This window comes from Arvicanthis niloticus, chromosome 3 (genome assembly GCF_011762505.2).
Source record: "Arvicanthis niloticus isolate mArvNil1 chromosome 3, mArvNil1.pat.X, whole genome shotgun sequence".
In the NCBI taxonomy this organism is placed as follows: Eukaryota; Metazoa; Chordata; class Mammalia; order Rodentia; family Muridae; genus Arvicanthis; species Arvicanthis niloticus.
Window position 1 is genome coordinate 93,551,669 of NC_047660.1, and position 17,885 is coordinate 93,569,553.

The window sequence follows — 17,885 nt, forward strand, 5'->3', positions numbered from 1 at the left end:
CGCGTTTCCTCCATTCTGGCGCCATGAGCAGGGCAGAGAAGCGGGCAGGCAGCCACTTCCCTGGCTATTCAAGTAGAAAATTACAGGTGCCCCAAATAGCCTGGGCATTCTTTTATTAATGAATAAGCAGGGAGCTGGTGGAGCTGGCATGGGGGTGGTGTTGCCTGCACCTCTTTCCATTGGCTACTTTCCCAAGGTCTGTAGGGACCTATACCTCTCAGGTCTCTGAAAAACTGGGGTTGCTGGTGAGGCTAGAGCACCTTCAGGGCTGGGTCCTAGAGAAAGGGGAGGCACGGCCTCACCCTACTAGACAATGGGAGACTCTGGTTCCAACAGTTGGGGTGCTAGAGTTAATGGCATTCTTCTGGTTATGTAGCCTTGGGCAAATGGTTTAACTCCTGTGGGCATTCACGTCTTCTGTAAAAGAAAAAGCATCCCAAACTCACAGAAACCCCGTTCTTTTGATTATGATATTAACACTTGCTCTTTATAGACATGAAGAGAAGGAATAGGAGAAAGAATACCAAAGGAGCATTGGATCCTGGCTCCCTGCTCTTCCTCGGTTAAAGAGGCAAGGAATTAAGGTTAAGTGGCACAATCCAAGTTTCCTCTAGACCAGTGGTTCTCAACCTTCCTCCTGCTGTGGCCCTTTAATAGAGCTCCTAATGTGATGTACACCCAACCATAAAATTATCTTATTGCTACTTCATAACTGTAATTTTGCTACTGTTATGAATCATAATGTAAACATCTGATAGGCAGGATACCTGATATGCGACCTTAAAGGGGTCACGACCCACAGATGGAAAACTGCAGCTCTGGACACACATGGGGAAATGGCCAGGTCAGACATAGCCGGCTGCTATGCTTTGTAGCGGGCCAGTGCTTGCAGCCCACAGCTATTCCTCAGTTAACCAGCCCTTGGCTTCAGGATAGTCTGGAGGTAGGTGCACCCCAGCACCCTTATAATACCTCTTTTTCCAGTTTAGTCCCCATAGTATCCTCCAACCTCTGGTTTCACTCAGAGTCATAGAGAGAACAGGGTGAAATAAAGCTATTTAGTGAGCTCCTGGCATGGGCCAACCCAGGGTCCGGGACCTAATGACAGGGTATCTGTGCCCCTCCCCTTCATTGCAAGCTGGCCTGGACAGCTATGGCCCATCTCTGTTCCCTGGATCCTCTCTCAGGTTACCTTGGGACTAGCTAATGTATAAAAGGCTACCATGCTGACTGACTACTAACCTGTGGGTTGTGCATGGGTTCCAGACATTGTGGTTATCACCAACTGCGGTCCACAGCCTGAGGCCACTCTGGTTTGGAGCCCAATTTGCAATGAGTCCTAGGAGGCAGATGCTGATGTCCCCAGCAGGCAAGATACACCAACAACGTGAATTACTGGCTCTGCTGCCTACAGGTGTAGCAGTAGATCGCCTGTCCTCAGCCCCTTCCATGTGGGATAAGATCGAGGCTCGGAGGACTTATGTGACCTTCCAAAGACCACCCAGCTACAGCCGAATATGGAAATTTAATCTTAGGTTCATCCTCATGGGATGTCTGATGCTGTCCACGAAGCTTGTCCTACTGGGATGACAGAGAGACAACCCTATCTCCAGAGCCCTGTCTTATGGAAGAGTACAGTTTGCAACTTTCTGAAATTCTCTGGGTTCCAAAGGCTAGGGAGGGGTCTGTGACTCCAAACTCAGCCTGCATTAGTGCAGATCATGACAAGACTATTCTTAGCTCTGTCATCTTCATTTCTCCAGGTAGACCTCAGTAACACATCTGTAAAATGGGTTAATGCAGTGATACCAACCAGGCGCTCAAAGTTTTGGTGTGCAGAAAGTATGTAGGACACAAGCTCTTGAAAGTTATTTTCATGGGTGGAAGACTGGTATGTTTCCTAAGGTTAGCCTGGTTTCCAATATTCAGGGGTGGGGCTGGTAGTATCTGGAAGTTCTGATTTTCTCTGGTATTTAGAACATTCTTCTATGCCAGGTAATGCTGCCCAGACTCAGGCTATCACTCGGGCCTTGTGCAAGGGGGTGAAGCTGGACTCATGAAAATGTTGACAACAGGTTGTCATTGTATGTATAGAGAGTGGGTTGCTGCCAGTATGGTTTCATCAGGACTAGCCCAGTCAGGAAGATGTGCACCCACCCCAGACATCTCCTTGTATGATTTATTCCTACATTCTATGAGACAGGGTCTCTCTCTGGCTTGGAGCTTGCCAATGACTAGACTTGCTGGTCATGGACTCTTCCTCCTATCTCCACTTCTCAGTGCTGAGATTGTGAAAATAAAATTTGAAAGCAGCGTTGAAACAATAACAAAATTCATGGTCAGCAAAAACCACCAACAATTTGTTAAATTTAGTCATAATAAAATATTAAGTCCCTGCAGGGGCAGGGTGACGAAAAATAAAGGCATGCAAGGGCATGCCCAGACAAGTCCAAACAAGCCCAAGTGAGTAATGGGCTATCTGGTGTTTACTTCTCTCTCCCTCCCTTTTCTGGGAGGTCTGAGCTTCTGCAAGTTGCTGATGTTTGAAATATCCAATCATGTGTAGCCGCGTGAAAGTGCAACCAATCATATGTAACCGCGCCAAATTTTCCTGCTCTCCCCAACCCCTACCGATAAGTATCCCAAGTTTCCTGGGTCCTGGGTCGGAATCTCTATCTCCTGCGTGAGATATGTTCCGGCCCGAGGGCCCTCATCATTAAAACTCCTCTGCAATTGCATCAAGATGGTTTCTTGTGTGTCTTTGGGTTCGTGCAGGTCCGAACTTGGGTGAGGGTCCCCGTTTGGGGGTCTTTCAAGATCACAAGTATGCACCCTTGCTCAGTATTTAACACAGGCTTGAACTTAGTTCTTATGCTTGTGGGGAGACCACATTACTGGCTAAGCCACCTCCTCAGTCTTGATGGCTCTCTTTCTAGAAGATGAGCATCCAGTTGTAGGTTGGCTGGGCTTCACTGCTTGCTGTAAGAAATAAAATCTGACTGCTCATTTTTAAAATAAAATACCATGAGTTGGCTTAGGTCCAACTGTGGATGAGTAAGGAAAGTGGGGGCCTGGTGTAGCTTGCAGGATTAGCCACCCTTGCCCAAGCAGGCTAGCTACCTGCTTGCCCAAACTAGAAGTTTAGAGTAGAAGATGACGACCAGGCAGGCTTTCCTAATGACCTGCAGATGTGACAAGGTCTTTTGCTTGGTAAGTTTTAAAACAAACAGGTAAAGAGATGAACCCATAGACAGTCTTGGTTGAGAATTTACACATGTAAATGAGAGAGGAAAATGTAAGAAAGATGATGAGGAAGATGGTACCCTGCTGATTTCTTAGCCAAAGAGTAGAGGGAGGAAGGGACCCACATCCAGAATTAGAAAAGCCTTCCTCAGCCGGGCAGTGGTAGCGCACGCCTTTAATCCCAGCACTTGGGAGGCAGAGGCAGGCGGATTTCTGAGTTCGAGGCCAGCCTGGTCTGCAGAGTGAGTTCTAGGACAGCCAAGGCTATACAGAGAAACCCTGTCTTGAAAAACCAAAAAAAAAAAAAAAAAAGAAAAGCCTTCCTCTCTGCTCAGTCCACCACTTTGGGTGGGTGCTTGGCTTTGCAAAGTAGTGAACTAAACTTTCCCCTCTCCTAAGGGCTGACCCCACTGAAGGACATCCCTGGGTAAAGAACCACTGGCTTCCAAGGACAAATACATCCCTGCATTTCAAAGCTGAGCTTGCTATCTGGTGCAGACAAGCAGAAAAATTGTGTAGGAGACAGGTACCTAGGTTAGAAGTGATTTCAGTACTACCAGTTCTTACTGCAGATATTCAGGGGTACTGCTTTGTGTTCTCTTTTGTTGTTTTGTGGTGTGTGTGTTTGTGTGTGTGTCTTAGGTCAGAGTCCAATCTCAGGTGTCGCTCTCAGGAGCCATTCACCTTGTGTGTTGTCGCCAGCAGCAACAGTTGAACCGGGTTCACCTGCAAGAGAGGCTGAAGATGGGGAAAGGGCGGGAAGAGATGAAGTCAGGACAAAGTTCTCTGATTGAGGCTCAAAGTTTAATGTAAGACCATCAAATAAAAAGGGGGAGACCCCACCCCCACAAGACAAGTCTCTTCTGCACTTCAGCTCAGCAGCATCGGTGAGGGGTATGCATCCTTAATCACAACAAGAAAGCTCAGCAGGCAATCTATTCAACTTGACTCCTATGGCAGACTTCGGGTCTCCAATGCAGGCAGCTTCCCAGGTCCTTTGTTATTAGGTCTCTAGTAGTAAACAGGGTGTTTGGCCTGCTCAGCCTGACAAGCTGGCGGCCTGGGGGAAGGGTACACTTGTGTTCTCTTTTTTTGGGACAGAGTCTCAATTCTTGCAGATTTGGCTAGACTGGCTGGCCACTGAATCCTCCTGTCTTTGTGTGGAGAATACCTGAATGTTAGTCAGCCATGGTATGGACAAGTTGTATAGTAGAATACTTAAAGATCTGTTCCAGACATACAGGACAACACTGATGAATCTTAGGAAAATGGTGTTAAGTGAAAGTAGCAAATTGTGTCAGACAGTACCTACTGGTTGTGTTCATGTTAAATCGGAATAGAAAGAGGTGAGAACTCTGGAATTGAGTGACAAACAATGACCATGAGCGTGGTGATACCTGACAGGGGTGGGGAAGAAAGGCCATTAGGGTGCAGATTTCTTTCCAGGCTACAGACAGCTATTTGCTTTAACTGATGGTTGTGTCTGTAAGAATCCGACCGCAGAATACTAACATTCCTCCCTTTTTGGTTTAATTAAAAAAGAAAAATTAGAAAGAGGTGACGGTGAAGCAGGAATAGGGACGTTGTGATATCTGGCTACCTCCTGCTGGCATTGGGGGCGACGAGTCTCTAGAGGGAACATAGAAGAATGGGTATTGGGGTGTTTGTCCGGTCATAGGAGAATTGGCTGTTTCCTGCTGTCCAGGGTCTATGGAGCCATCTGAGGACAGGTCAGAAGGAGCAGGTCCAGTAGAAGCAGCTGTGTATGTGCCAGGAGATGGAGCATATAGAGGTTGCTTCTCTGGAGTTGTTCTGGATGTGCCTGGACTTGACAAGATGTAGGGAATAAGATTAAGTACATTTGGGGGAAAGAAAATTTTTCTAAGATGTACATTTGAAACCCAGAGGGATCCCACCCATTAGAATAGGTAAGTGGGAACTTTAGGCAGATATACTTATCCAGATGGCATCTATTTGGTCCGTGAAAGGTAGATCTGAGTGGGTTTCCTGTAGCTTATAAGTTTACAAAAGAGATAACAGCATGAGTTAATAACATAAGCAGTCTTTAAGACGAACCTTTGTTGGATTGTATAGTGGCATGTTTTATTAGAGGTAGGCGAGTTTATAGGAACTCAGATATTAGGACAGTGGCATAGCAAGAAGAGGAAAAAAGAAGCATTTAATTGATGGCAACTGAGTTTAGTTAATGAGGTAACAGATAATATCTGTGAAAGCTTAGCTGTCAATGTAGTCAGAAGTCTGAAAGAGTAAACAATAATCTACCAGTTATATATTATTTTAAAAATGACAGAGTCCACTAGCCAACAGTTCCCATTGTCTCCATAGTCTCTTGAGCGAAGTCAGTTTGGCTTCCAAGCGCAGAAGACACAGGGCTTTTTCTCTGTGGAATGGATACGCATGACATGAGAAATGACTTACCTTGGTTTAGCCAAGTCATTTGACTCACAGCATCCAGTTTAGCCCACTGCATTTGTTAGTGACCGTATCATCGCATGTAATCCAGGCTGTATCTTCTAGGTGTCCAAGTCTTCTGAAACCATCTTGGGTCAACTGTGACAGGCTTTGGGAGTTCTGTCGGCCATAAACTTAAATATAGTATTAGCAGACTTTTGACAAGATTGAGAGCCATAAGGTTTGGTTGTAACTGAATAGAATTTAATAGCAGTAGTAAAAATCTATTAAGACAGGATAGGAAAGAGTTTTAAGTAGCTTTTGGCGGGTTCTGTAGGTAGAGAAAAGCACATTTTAGTATTAGCAAGAAAACATTTGGCTAGGAACAGAATAAGAAAGCTGACAATAGTGGCATACGATCAAATGGCTGGCAGGTTGGGGCTATGGTCCCCCAGCTGAGGGCATAGTTGTTGCAGGTTGGGTCCGCTGTGGCGGTAGGGCGGGACTACCTGTTAGCAGCCGGAAGTCACTGCCCAGTGCCTTTGGTGGTAAGGGTCTGCACTCACTTTACAGAATGTAAGGAGTAGACCCAGAGCAGAGCTAAGGAACAGAGGGGAAGGGAGCAAGCAGGGTCCTGGACCCGCTGCTTTTCAGGCAAACCGGCTGAGCCAAATGGTCACAGCCAGCCACAAATGACAGAGAAGGCAAAGTGGGGAAGAGGCCAGGCGGCGGACTGACCCTTGGGGGAGACACGCTAGGGACTAGAGCTTGGAGCCAGTGCTCCTGTGAGAGAGAACAGTCTGTCCAGGCCCTGCCTGGGGTACTCAGCTGCGAGAAACTGTCTCAAGAGGAGAGGGGATGTGTCTCACCCAAGAGGAGTTCTAGAAGGAGGGTCAGGGAAGAAAAGGGTTAGCTCTGAGCTCAGGAAATCTTTCATGGGACCATGAGGATGGTTACTCTGATCAGTGGCGGATGGCTAAAAAAAACTGAGGTGGGGAACAGGCAGAACACATGGAGAGATTAGAGCAAAAGTAGATGAATGATTGGATATAGGGAACTTTTCCATTTACCAGACTGCTGTATGTATGTATGAAGACCCTTTTAAATGACTGGGCCTAGTATGCCATTAGGTGGCCATTTTAAACCATCATCTACCCGAATCCAAACTTTATTGTAGTGATGAATCAATTTGGAAGGCCTCAAAGCAGGCGTTAATTTTAGAGATCTGAGGTTTTTAAGGAGACAACCCAGTGGGGTGTCTGAGGGTGCGGCCAAAGACAATGTAGCGCCTATTGGGTGACAGGGAGGGCTTACCGAGCTAACATATCTCGATAGAAAGACGGCAAGAAATCAGGCAACTGCCTAGATAATCAGGCCGTCATGAGATTATCTAGGGGCCCTGGCGAATTCCCGGAATTCGCGGAAAGCAGTTTTACCTGGTACCAGGATTTTCGTCAGCTGCAAGAGCTCAGAGCGGGGAGGGAGACTGTAAACTGCTTTCGAGGGGGAGGGGGTCACCCAGCGGCCAATGTCCTAAGTAGTAGTTCAGCTAGGAGGGACTAGGGCAGACAAATGCCAACACCTCTCAGCCCAGGGAAGGCTGGCTAGGCCTTATCTGGATGTCTAGGGTCCCTCCCGCCAATTGGAATCTCCTTACCAATCAATATGTCAGTGTGTGTTTGCAGGCTTATGCAGTCTGGTATCAGGAAAGTGGAACCGTGAGGTCTGTGGGCCTGTCTGGCTGCCTAACCCACGTGGCAGAGCACCACGTGGTGGGCCACAGGCGTAGTTAGTCTGCAGCAGCGGTGGAAATTAATGCGGTCGGTGATGGCAGATAGCAGCGATGGAGTCCACGTGGCGTAGAGGTGGTGGCGGCAGCGGAGGTGGTGGAGGCAGGCCACGCGGCATCGGTCCCGCCTGGCAGCTGCATCTAGCCGCTGGGTAGCCCACGCAGCATAGCAATTCCCTGAGTTTTCATATCCGAGTCTCGGCACCAATGTAAGAAATCTGACTGCAGTTCAGAATAGACCACTCGGGACCACGCAGTTCCAAGGGAGAGGAGGTTTATTCAGGGGAAAGGGCAAAGGTGGGGAGAGGAAGGTGGAAGAGTTAAGAGAGAGAGAAGTAGAGGCCGGCCATGACCACGTGGAGAGAGAGGAAGGTGGGGGAGGGGACAGAGAGGCAAGAGGGTAAGAGAGAGAGAGAGAGTAAGAGAGTAAGAGAATAAGAGAGAGAGGAGGGGGCAAGCAGTCCCTTTTATAGTGGATCAGCCTACCTGGCGGTTGCCAGGTAACTGTGGGGAGAAGCATACCTGGCTGTTGCCAGGTAACTGGGGAGGTGGAGTTTAGACAGAATACTAACAGGGTCTGCACTTCATTGCACCCTGTGTATCTATACATTTTCCAAACAGTCTTTGTAGATACTTAACTATTGGAATAATTTAAAAATTTCACAATTATAATAGGGCATTTTAGACTTTACCTACCCACAAATAGTATTTGAGGAAAAAAAGAAACAGACTTGCAAGAAGCAGAATACTATGTATCCTCTGGTCACAAAATCCTGCATCTAGTTACAAAGAAGGACCCAAGTAGGGATCTTAGCAGAAAGAAAATAACTGACCATCTAGAGGGAGGGCTGAGGTTGGGGCTCTAGGACTCTTCCCTTGGGTTCAGGATGACCAGTGAACAGTTCTGAATGAGGCCTCGAAAGGCAGCACGGCTGTAACTTTAGAATATACTTAAGAGGGGACATGCTGATTCTCTGACCCAAGGGGAAGAGGGCCTTGCACCAGATTTGTTCTTTTTGGTGACACTACTTCCTGGAGGTATGAGCTCCTGGGACATATCTCTCTGAGAGTCTGAAGTTTCTTCTTGGTCTCCTGTCTTTGGGTTTCCAATGCTATGAAGATACACCGCGACCAAGGCAACTCTTTTTTATTTATTTATTTTTAATTCATATGAGTATACTGCAGCTGTCTTCAGACACACATTAGAAGTGGGCATGGGATCTCATTACAGATGGTTGTGAGCCACCATGTGGCTGCTGGGAATTGAAATCAGGACCTTTGTCAGAGTAGTCAGTGCTCTTAACTGCTGAGCCATCTCTCCAGCCCAAGGCAACTCTTATAAAGGACAACATTTAACTGGAACTGGCTTACAAGTTCAGAGGTTCAGTCTATTATCATCAAGGTGAGAATTGTAGCCCTGGAGAAGGAGCTGAGAGTTCTACATCTTGTTCCAAAGGCAACCAGGAGAAGACTGACATCCTTAAGATCTAGGAGAAAGCTCTCTTCCACAATGGGTGGAGGCTGAGCATAGGAGGGGACCCACACCCACAGTAACACGCTTCCTCCAACAAGGGCACACCTTTTAAGAGTACCACCCCACTATGGGCCAAGCATATTCAAACTACCATGTCTTCTTTCTCATAGACCCTAAATCTCAACTCAAGTCCTCAAAGAGTGGCCGAAACTCCATCCCTATCACTATAAGATCTTTCTCTGTCTCCCTTGCCTCAGGATTACTGAAGGATGGATGTCCTGGAGAATGAGCTCAGATACTCAGATGGGACAGCTGGTTCTTTGAGGCATGTCCATACTGGCACTCAACTGTTGCCATGGTAACCAGTAGAGTTAGGGTATTCTGCAAAGTCAGGAAGGCCAAGGAAAAAACACACTCTGCTCTTTCCCAGTGCTGGGTACTCAGCTTATACTATGCGACTTGCTGAGCAGATTATGACCACCAAGGTGGTCCTGAGGCTGGGCTGAAGTCTTTTCTGTGTCTTAGAACTATTTTCAGAATAAATGAATGAGCTCTTTTTATGGTTGCCACAGGCTCATTCATTCATTCATGTCTACTCTCTGATCTTTAGAGTGGGTCTTGGTCTGACATATTGTGTGTGATATGTATGTGTACATATGTATCAAACATATATATGTATATATACATATTCATAGACATATATTTGCATATGGTGTTTGCTTGGAGACCAAGTGTTAATATCAAGTGTCTTCTGCTTTCCTTTTCTAGCTTATTTTGTGAGACAAGGTCTCTCACTGAACGTGGAACTCACTGATTGGCTAGGCTGGCAGCTGGATGAGCTCCAGGCCGGGGTTTCAGATACAGGCCTCTGACCCTGGCTTTTATGTAGGTATTTGGGATCTAAACTTAGGTCTTTTGTGCACAACAGGCACTTTGCTGGTTGGGCATCTCCAAAGCCCCTAATGACATCTTTATAAGACAAGACACAGTCATAAAAGGACAATCTACCCTGAGAATGAGGAAGCTGGGATGACAGACTGGATTGATCTGGGCATGTGCCTACAGACCAAGGACCTCTATTATTGGCCATAGGAGAGGTAGGAAAGGCTTAGAACAAATCCCTAGAGCCTTTCTGGGAAGTACCCTGTCAACATTTGACTTCCACTCTGGAACTGGGAGAAAAAAAAATCTTTCTGTTGTTTCCAGCCAGCCAGTTGCCCATTGTTTTTGACAGTAGCCTCAGAGAACTAACGTGGCACTACCAGTGCCTAGCTGGCCATAGCACCGCAACCAGGCCAGTGTAGAGCCTGGTTGCTTCAGGGCTCGGGGAACCCTCCATAAACATTTGTCACATCATGCACCCCAAAATGACCCAAGGCATTTCTAAAAGGCTAGGCAGATAGAGAAAACCTTGTCTTGTCCCTCAGAATGATGGACACCATTCCCAGCCCCCATTCTGGCCCAGTCCTGGCAGAGTTCAGGTGTGCCATTTCCCTGGGGACACCTCAGGACCTATTCCAAGCTTCCTTAGGAACAATGTATCACTGTGACAGAGGGAGGCTTATCCAGCTTCCCAGGCTGCCTCTGTCTTCAGTCTACTCAGAGTAGCAAAAGAAAGTTCCAGACCTTGTTCTTCCCTAGGCCCCAAGCTCCATGATCTGATTTCTCCTTGAACAAAGCCCCTTATTCAGGCACTATGGTAAACTCCCTGTTATCTGAGAGCTGGTCCTGGCCTAGCCAGGGAGTTGTGATTTGGGTCGCAGCCTGCAGGAAAGCTTCCCTTTGATTTGGCCTCTCCTGTTCCACCTCCCAGAAAGAAATCTGATGCTTCTGAACTTTAAGGACCCTGTTTGCTGAGGCTCCCAGGGGGAGGGGAGTGTTGTTATCTTCCCTGGCAGTGGAGATTTATTTTGACCCTAGCACAGCTTCAATCCTAATGCTTGGGAAATGTGGGCTTTGGGGTCCCCTGTAGCCAGGGTTCAGTCTTGAACTGGTAGTGTGATCCTGAACAGCACATTTTATCCCTCGGCACCCACACTTTGGCTTTGATGAAATGTGGGCTTGAGTTCCTCGGTCATGTGGAGTCATTTTGTGGTAGTCCAATAGTTAGGAGGCAGTTTTACCTATCTCCCCCAAACCCTGTGTGCACATGTGCTGTGTGTGCCCCCAAATGCTGTTTGTGAACTGTGTGTGCCCCCAAACCCTGTGTGCATGTGCTGTGCATTTGCTATGTGTGTGTGTGCAGTGTGTGTACAGCAGTTACATGTATACTGTGGGTATGCAACAGGCACGTGTATGTGTGTATGCAGCAAGTACATATGTGTGTGGTGTGCCTGTGTATGTATGTGTGGGTGTATGTGTGTGTGCATGTGTACAAGAGGTACATATGTGTGGTGTGTGTGGAGGTCAGAGACCTATCTCAGGTGCTGTTCTTTGGGTTCTATCCTCTTCACTTCTCCTTTTCTTCTCCTCTCTCTCTCTCTCTCTCTCTCTCTCTCTCTCTCTCTGTCTCTCTCTGTCTCTCTCTGTCTCTCTCTCTCTCTGTCTCTCTCTCTCTGTCTCTCTCTCTGTCTCTCTCTCTCTCTCTGTCTCTCTCTCTGTCTCTCTCTGTCTCTCTCTCTCTGTCTCTCTCTGTCTCTCTCTCTGTCTCTCTCTCTCTGTCTCTCTCTCTGTGTCTCTCTCTCTGTCTCTCTCTGTCTCTCTCTCTCTCTCTCTGTGTCTCTCTCTGTCTCTCTCTCTCTGTCTCTCTCTCTCTCTCTCTCTCTCTCACTTACTCTCTCTCTCTCTCTTGCTCTCTTTTTGAGCTAAGGTTTCTTGCTAGCTAGGCTGGCTGTCCAGCAAGCTGCAGAGACCAATCTGTCCCCTGCACTGGGATTACAAGCACGCCACCATGTCTTGCTTTTTTATGTGGATTCTGGGGCTAAAGCTCAGACCTTCATTTCACCAGCTAACCACTTTCTCTAACTCTGAGAAGGCCTTCTTAATTTGTCTTCTTGTAATATCGATATGAAGACCCCCCATACTTGGGAGACCCTTCCTCAAGTCTCAGGAAATCACGACCACTCAAAGATCACAAGAAACCATACCTGGATGCAATCAGCAGAGGTTTATTAGGGAAAAGAGCTGGCAGCCAGCGGTCTGACCACGTACTCGCACAGGAGTAGGGTCCGACCCCAACATCCAGTCCGTGGAGGGTTTTAAAGGGAAAAACCACAAACCAGGGGAGTGGGGAGGGGGTGAGGGGTTGCCAAGGATACATAACATAAGAATAGCGAAACATTCCAGAGAAACCCACCCTGAAAGGTTAATAGCCATGTAAATTACTCAGTACAATCATTTTTTCTCAAAAATGTAGCCTTACCAAGTCACTGTCCCCTATGCCGTCATTACAAAATATTTCTCACTTCCTCCAGTCACAGCCCCACCTAGATGGCTTGTATTTTTTATGGTCAGGAATGTGTCTTCCTGCTTTGGGCCTTTTCCACCCATAGGTGGGCCTGCTGCTTGAGGCTTGATTCAGGGGCAGTGTCCTCCACCTAGAATGTGCCCCGGGGAAAGTGAAGGCCTGAAATCTTATTTTCAGTTCCTCGTTCTGGAATCTGCACTTTTCTGCCCAGGTCTAAGGGCAAAGAAATCTACACATATTTCATAAAATGGCCTTTATAATTTTTCACTCTACAGATACTGTAGAGGAGAAGGGTGAACCCCAGAGTGTAGGTACAGGCTGGTTGGGCTGTGCATGTTTTTGGGGGACCTTGACTTTGGTGTCTGTGAGAGGAATGTGAGTTCTCGACTGAAGTCAAGGCTGTTTGACATGCTTCACAGGCCCTGGATGTCTACCTTGGGCAGGGTTAGCTCTTAAAGACAGGTTTGTTTCTATCCTCTTATCTTCTTATCTTCTCCCTGGCCTCACTTTACTCCTGTGTTAGTCAATGTTCTGTTGCTGTGAAGAGACACCATGACCACATCAACTCATAAAGGAAAACATTTAATTGGGGCTGGCTTACAGTTCAGAGGCTTAGTCTGTTGTCCTGATGGCAGGAAACATTACAGCATGGAGGCAGACTTGGTGTTGGAGAAGATGCTGGGAATTCTACATCAGGATCAGCAGGCAGCAGGAAGAGAGACACTGGGCCTGGCTAGAGCATTTGAAACCTCAAAGCCCATATCCCAGTGACATACTTCCTCTAACAAGGCCATACGTATGTCAACAAGGCCATTTATCCCAATCCTTGTTCTTTTGGCTCCTGGTAAAGGATGCAGGATCTCATATTACAGGACTGGCTAGATTCTTTTGAAATCTGATTCCTTCCTCTACCTGGTCAGTCTTTACACACAGATGAACCAGGGTACCAGGGCCTCCTCCTGGGGCCCTGTAGTGTTTAATCCTCCATGTTGCTCTCCTCAGGGTCCCCAGCATTTACCAGAACCTCTGTGGTGTTTATTCCTCTCCTACTGGGCTCTGTACCCAGTTCTTCCCAGTTGCATATCTCCAGTGCCGGATACTCTGTACTGGATAGATGTCTAAGCCAATTTGTCAACTTGACAGGATTTAGGAGCATCTTTTTTTTGGGGGGGGGGGCGGGGTTTGGGTTTTTGAGACAGGGTTTCTCTGTGTAGCCCTGGCTGTCCTGGAACTCACTTTATAGACCAGGCTGGCCTTAAACTCAGAAATCCACCTGCCTTTGCCTCCCAAGTCCTGCGATTAAAGGTGTGCGCCACCACTACCCAGCTAGGATCATCTAAGAGACAAACCTCTGGGCATGCCTGTGATGGAGATGTTGGGTTAACTCAGTCTAAAATCCTGACCTTAAGTGAAGGTGGCACCATGCCATGGGTTGGGGCCCCAGTGTTAAGACTAAAGGAGAAACTGAGTTGAGTAGGGGCGTTTGTCTCTTTCTGCTTCCTGACTGTAGGTGCAGTGTGACCAGCTGCCTCGTGCACCTGCTCCTGTGACTTCCTTACCACGAGAGACCTGACAGGTCAATTATGTACCAAGACAAATGCTTTCTTCCTGAAGTTGCTTTTGTCTGGCGTTTCCTCACAGTAGCAGATACAGTAGGGAACCTGCAAGTTTCAGCCCGGCTTTCCTGAGAGCTTGACCTTCAGTCTACCCTTGAGTTCCTTCATGGGGAACAAGTTCTCTCCTCTCCCTCTCTTCTCTCGCTCAATTTATTGAGCTTCTTCTATGTGCTAGGAGCTGAAGACACAGTGCTAAACTGTCACCCAAACACAGTCTCTCTTTCTCCTATGATAAATTACAGGGTTGAAGATGTAGTCACGACTGCTGTCAGCCCTGTGGACCCCAGAGTGCTTTGAGAAAGTGCTGTGATTGGCCGTGGCCTAGGGAAGTGATCAGATCCAGGCTGACCTCACACTAGGACTGGTTCTACATGTGCTTCTCTAAGACAAATGTCTGCTTTCGCTATGGAAGCTCTTACTCTGTGTAGATATTCTAGAGCCTCCTAGGGAAGGCTTCCTGGTGGAAGCGTCAGCTAAGGGAACTTTTTCCTTCCCTCACAACCTGCCTCACAACCTGCGGTTCTTTTGTTTGTTTGTTTGGTGTGTGTGTGTGTGTGTGTGTGTGTGTGTGTGTGATTTTTACTGGGGTTGGGGGCATCTATAAAGATATCCAGGAGAAAATTTGGTCTCCAGAGGTCATCACAAGGTTGTGTGTGATAGCACTGAGCTATTACAAGGGAGTATTTCTTCCTTTCTCCAGCAGCCAAAGCCAGCACCGGGGCACAGGCCTCTGACAGCATAGGGCAGCTGGATTTCCAAAACCAGTAAGTGAGCCATCAACTGGATGCCTTGCCCAGTGCCCAGCCTATACTCTGTTTGAAGCAGGCTTGGGAATTCAACTTCTGGCTTCAGGTTGATGAAGGCCAGGGACAGATTAAGAAAAGCCCCACTGAGAAGCCTTGAGAGTAAACTGTTCTGCTTTCCTATCTCCTATCTGCTTTCAAATGAGCCTTTCAGTGACTGCCAAGAGCCACTCGCCTCTGACCCCAGGCTTCCTCAAGGAACATTTCTGGTTTCTAAGAGCTGCAGTTTGGGGCCATTCTGAAGGTGGGAGTTAATGGGAAGATTGGTCACAGTGAAGAGACAATAACACGTTAAGCAGTGTGCTCAGGCCAAGAAGAAAAACATCTGGGGCCTGCCAGATTCAGAGACTGAGCAGATGCAGTGGCAGAGGATCCTGGGATAGACAGCAAAGTCCAGAGTCTGACAGGTCCTGCTCGATCCCTAGCCTGGGGGTATGGTTCTTACACTTGAATGTCTTTTAGGCTGGCACTAAACTAGCTTGCTTTCTGGGCATGTGACCTGCGCAGTTGCACTGGCTCTGCTGCATCCATGGAAAGGGTGAGGGGCCAGTTGACTGATCCTCCACTGAGATTCTTGGTAAATTTTGGACAAGAGGCTTACGTGTGTACTCTGCATGGAGTCCTGCTAAGCATAGCGACAAGGCCCGTGGCCTGACCATCTTCTATGACTTCCAGGGGAAGGCCCAGAAAGGTAGCCACCCACTGCTGGGGGATACTTGGAATTTGTTGTTTTTTTACCAGGGCTGGGGGGTAAGGGAGTGAATTCACTTGCCCTTTTCAGTTTCTAGACAGAGAACCAGAGGGGAGGGTTACATCCAAGATACTGATTTTCGTGACAGCTGATTCCGACAACACCAAATGTGGTTCTGGGTTTTTTGTTTGTTGTTTGTTTGTTTGTTTTTTGATAAAGTTTCTCTGTGTAGCCCTGGCTATCCTGGAACTCGTTCTGTAGATCAGGCTGGCCTTGAACTCGGAGATCCGCCTGCCTCTGCCTTCTGAGTTCTGGGATTAACTCAAATGAGTATTTTTACCTCCACTTTACATTGGAGGAAACTGAGGTTGGAGCCTCTGTTTGACCCTACCACATCCCCTGATTTCCAAGGAATGTCAACTCCTGACCTAGGTCTGTTTCCACCTCTACACTCAGTGCAGGTGCTGGGAAGGGTGAGGATACAGCGTGTCTGGCCCACACAGTGCTTCCTGCCTAGGAAGCTCTCAGTGCATCCTGATTGTGCCATTTCTCACTGATGAGCCTTGAGTCTCAGTGTCCTGACTTGTGAAACGGGGATAAGGGTAGACCTCCCTTGTAGATGCTGGTGAAATTGATTGAAGAAAAGTGGGTGGATCACGTGGCTCTGTGCCAGGCAGGCAAAGTCTCCAAAGCCTCAGAACCAAAGGCCAGACAATTGAGCCACAACAGGAATGAAGGCGGCAGCTTTATCTCTCAAGTGAATACAGATGCTCAGGGGAGGACAGCATAAAACTGAAGCTGGCAGTCTCTGTTCTGTACCTCTCCTCTTCCTCCTCTTCCTCCTCCTCCTCCTTTTCTTCTTCCTCCTCCTCTTTCTCCCCCTTCTTCTTGGTTTTCTCCTTCATTTTGTGATGTGTGCCTGTCAGTGTTTGCACAAGAGCTGAGTCTAAGCCAAGTGGGCAATGTTGCCTCAGAGGAGTGCTGTGTGTCTAGGAGTTGGGGAATCACGTGGTCAGGTGTCAAAGGATTTGGGGACATGCTGCCTCCTCACATTTTATGGGCTCTAGACCCATGCCTCACCTACATTAACTCTTCCGCTGTGAGTCCTTACGGAGTCCCAGCTGTGACCTCCCACAGTCCTGGGGAGCTGAGGGGATGCTTGGCTTCTCTCAGAGTTGCTATCTGAGGTGGTAGGCAGAGAGAGAGAGACGAGGTGTTGATATGGAGGAATCCTACTAAGGAGTCCATGAACCACTGATCTGGGTGCTCATAGAGTAGGAGCCTGCCAGTGGGTTGTGTGGCTGCAAGTGCCAGCTAGACCCTCTCATCATGGATGGAGATAACTATGGGAATCAGCACAGCACAGCTCAGCTGTGCCTCTTGGGCTCCATGAGGAAGAAACACTTCATTTCAGCTTATCCATCAAGTGCAGAGATCCATCCCATCTTTTTGTCTTGGTTTAAGTTGAAGAAAGGTTCTGCTAATGTGAAAGCTTAAAATATGGCTCCTACTCAGGAAAGCACATGTATAGTCATCTCTGTAATATCAAGGTATGCCTACTAGGTCAATTTGGGAAGCTTCTAGAATGTTCCAAACAGTGGTTTGAAAATTTTGCTTCCACAAATTAAAAATGCCTTGATTTGTTCTTTGTATTAACCCTGGTTATGTCCAGGGGATTGACTTTGCAGATTAAAGCTTTCAGGGTTCCAGGGAAGCTCATAATGTGCCCAAGACAAGCAACACTGTCTGATTTCATCTCAAGGTTCACAATGCTTCCTCTCATCCTGTATTTTGTCCTTGCTTCTCTGTTCTGCCTGGCTATGCTGGTTGCAGAGGCCATCTTCTTCTCCGGGTGAGCATCAGGAGGAAATAAATGGTCAATATGCCCCTACCCATGGAGTAACAGCCACACCCAGGAGCCTCAACCACTCACGCCCTCAAAGCTGTCTCCAACTCAAAGCTGGGATTTGCTGTGGAAAGCTGGTCAAGGCTCAAGGCAAAGCCTGAGATGGCTAATGAATTGAACATAGTTCTAATGACATAGCAAGGCTGGTGCATAGCCTACACACATAGGACTATCCTAAACACGTCACAGTCTATATAATTCCCACAGTGAGTCTGTTAGATGGCAACTCTTACACACAAGGAAATGAATAGAAAACTTAAGTGACATGCCCACATCCCTGTATCTGGTGACAGCAGGTTGGTCAGTCTGTAATTGTCATCATGCTTGGTCTATCTATCTATCTATCTATCTATCTATCTATCTATCTATCTATCTATTATCTATTATCTATCTATCTATCTATCTATCTATCTATCTATCTATCTATCTATCTATCTCCATCCATCTGTCTGTGCTGGATACTCCCTTAGCAGCCAGAGAACCTAGGTTATCTCTCACTGCAGAAATGAAGAAATCAGACACAGGCTTTGCCTTGAACCCCAACC

At 47.4% G+C, this 17,885-nt stretch overlaps 1 long non-coding RNA gene across 1 annotated transcript in view; it reads left to right on the forward strand.

Moving 5' to 3' along the window:
• The window catches only part of LOC143441777 (uncharacterized), a 51,014-nt gene that overhangs the window by 17,245 nt on the left and 15,884 nt on the right, over positions 1-17,885 (forward strand). The window lies entirely within an intron of this gene.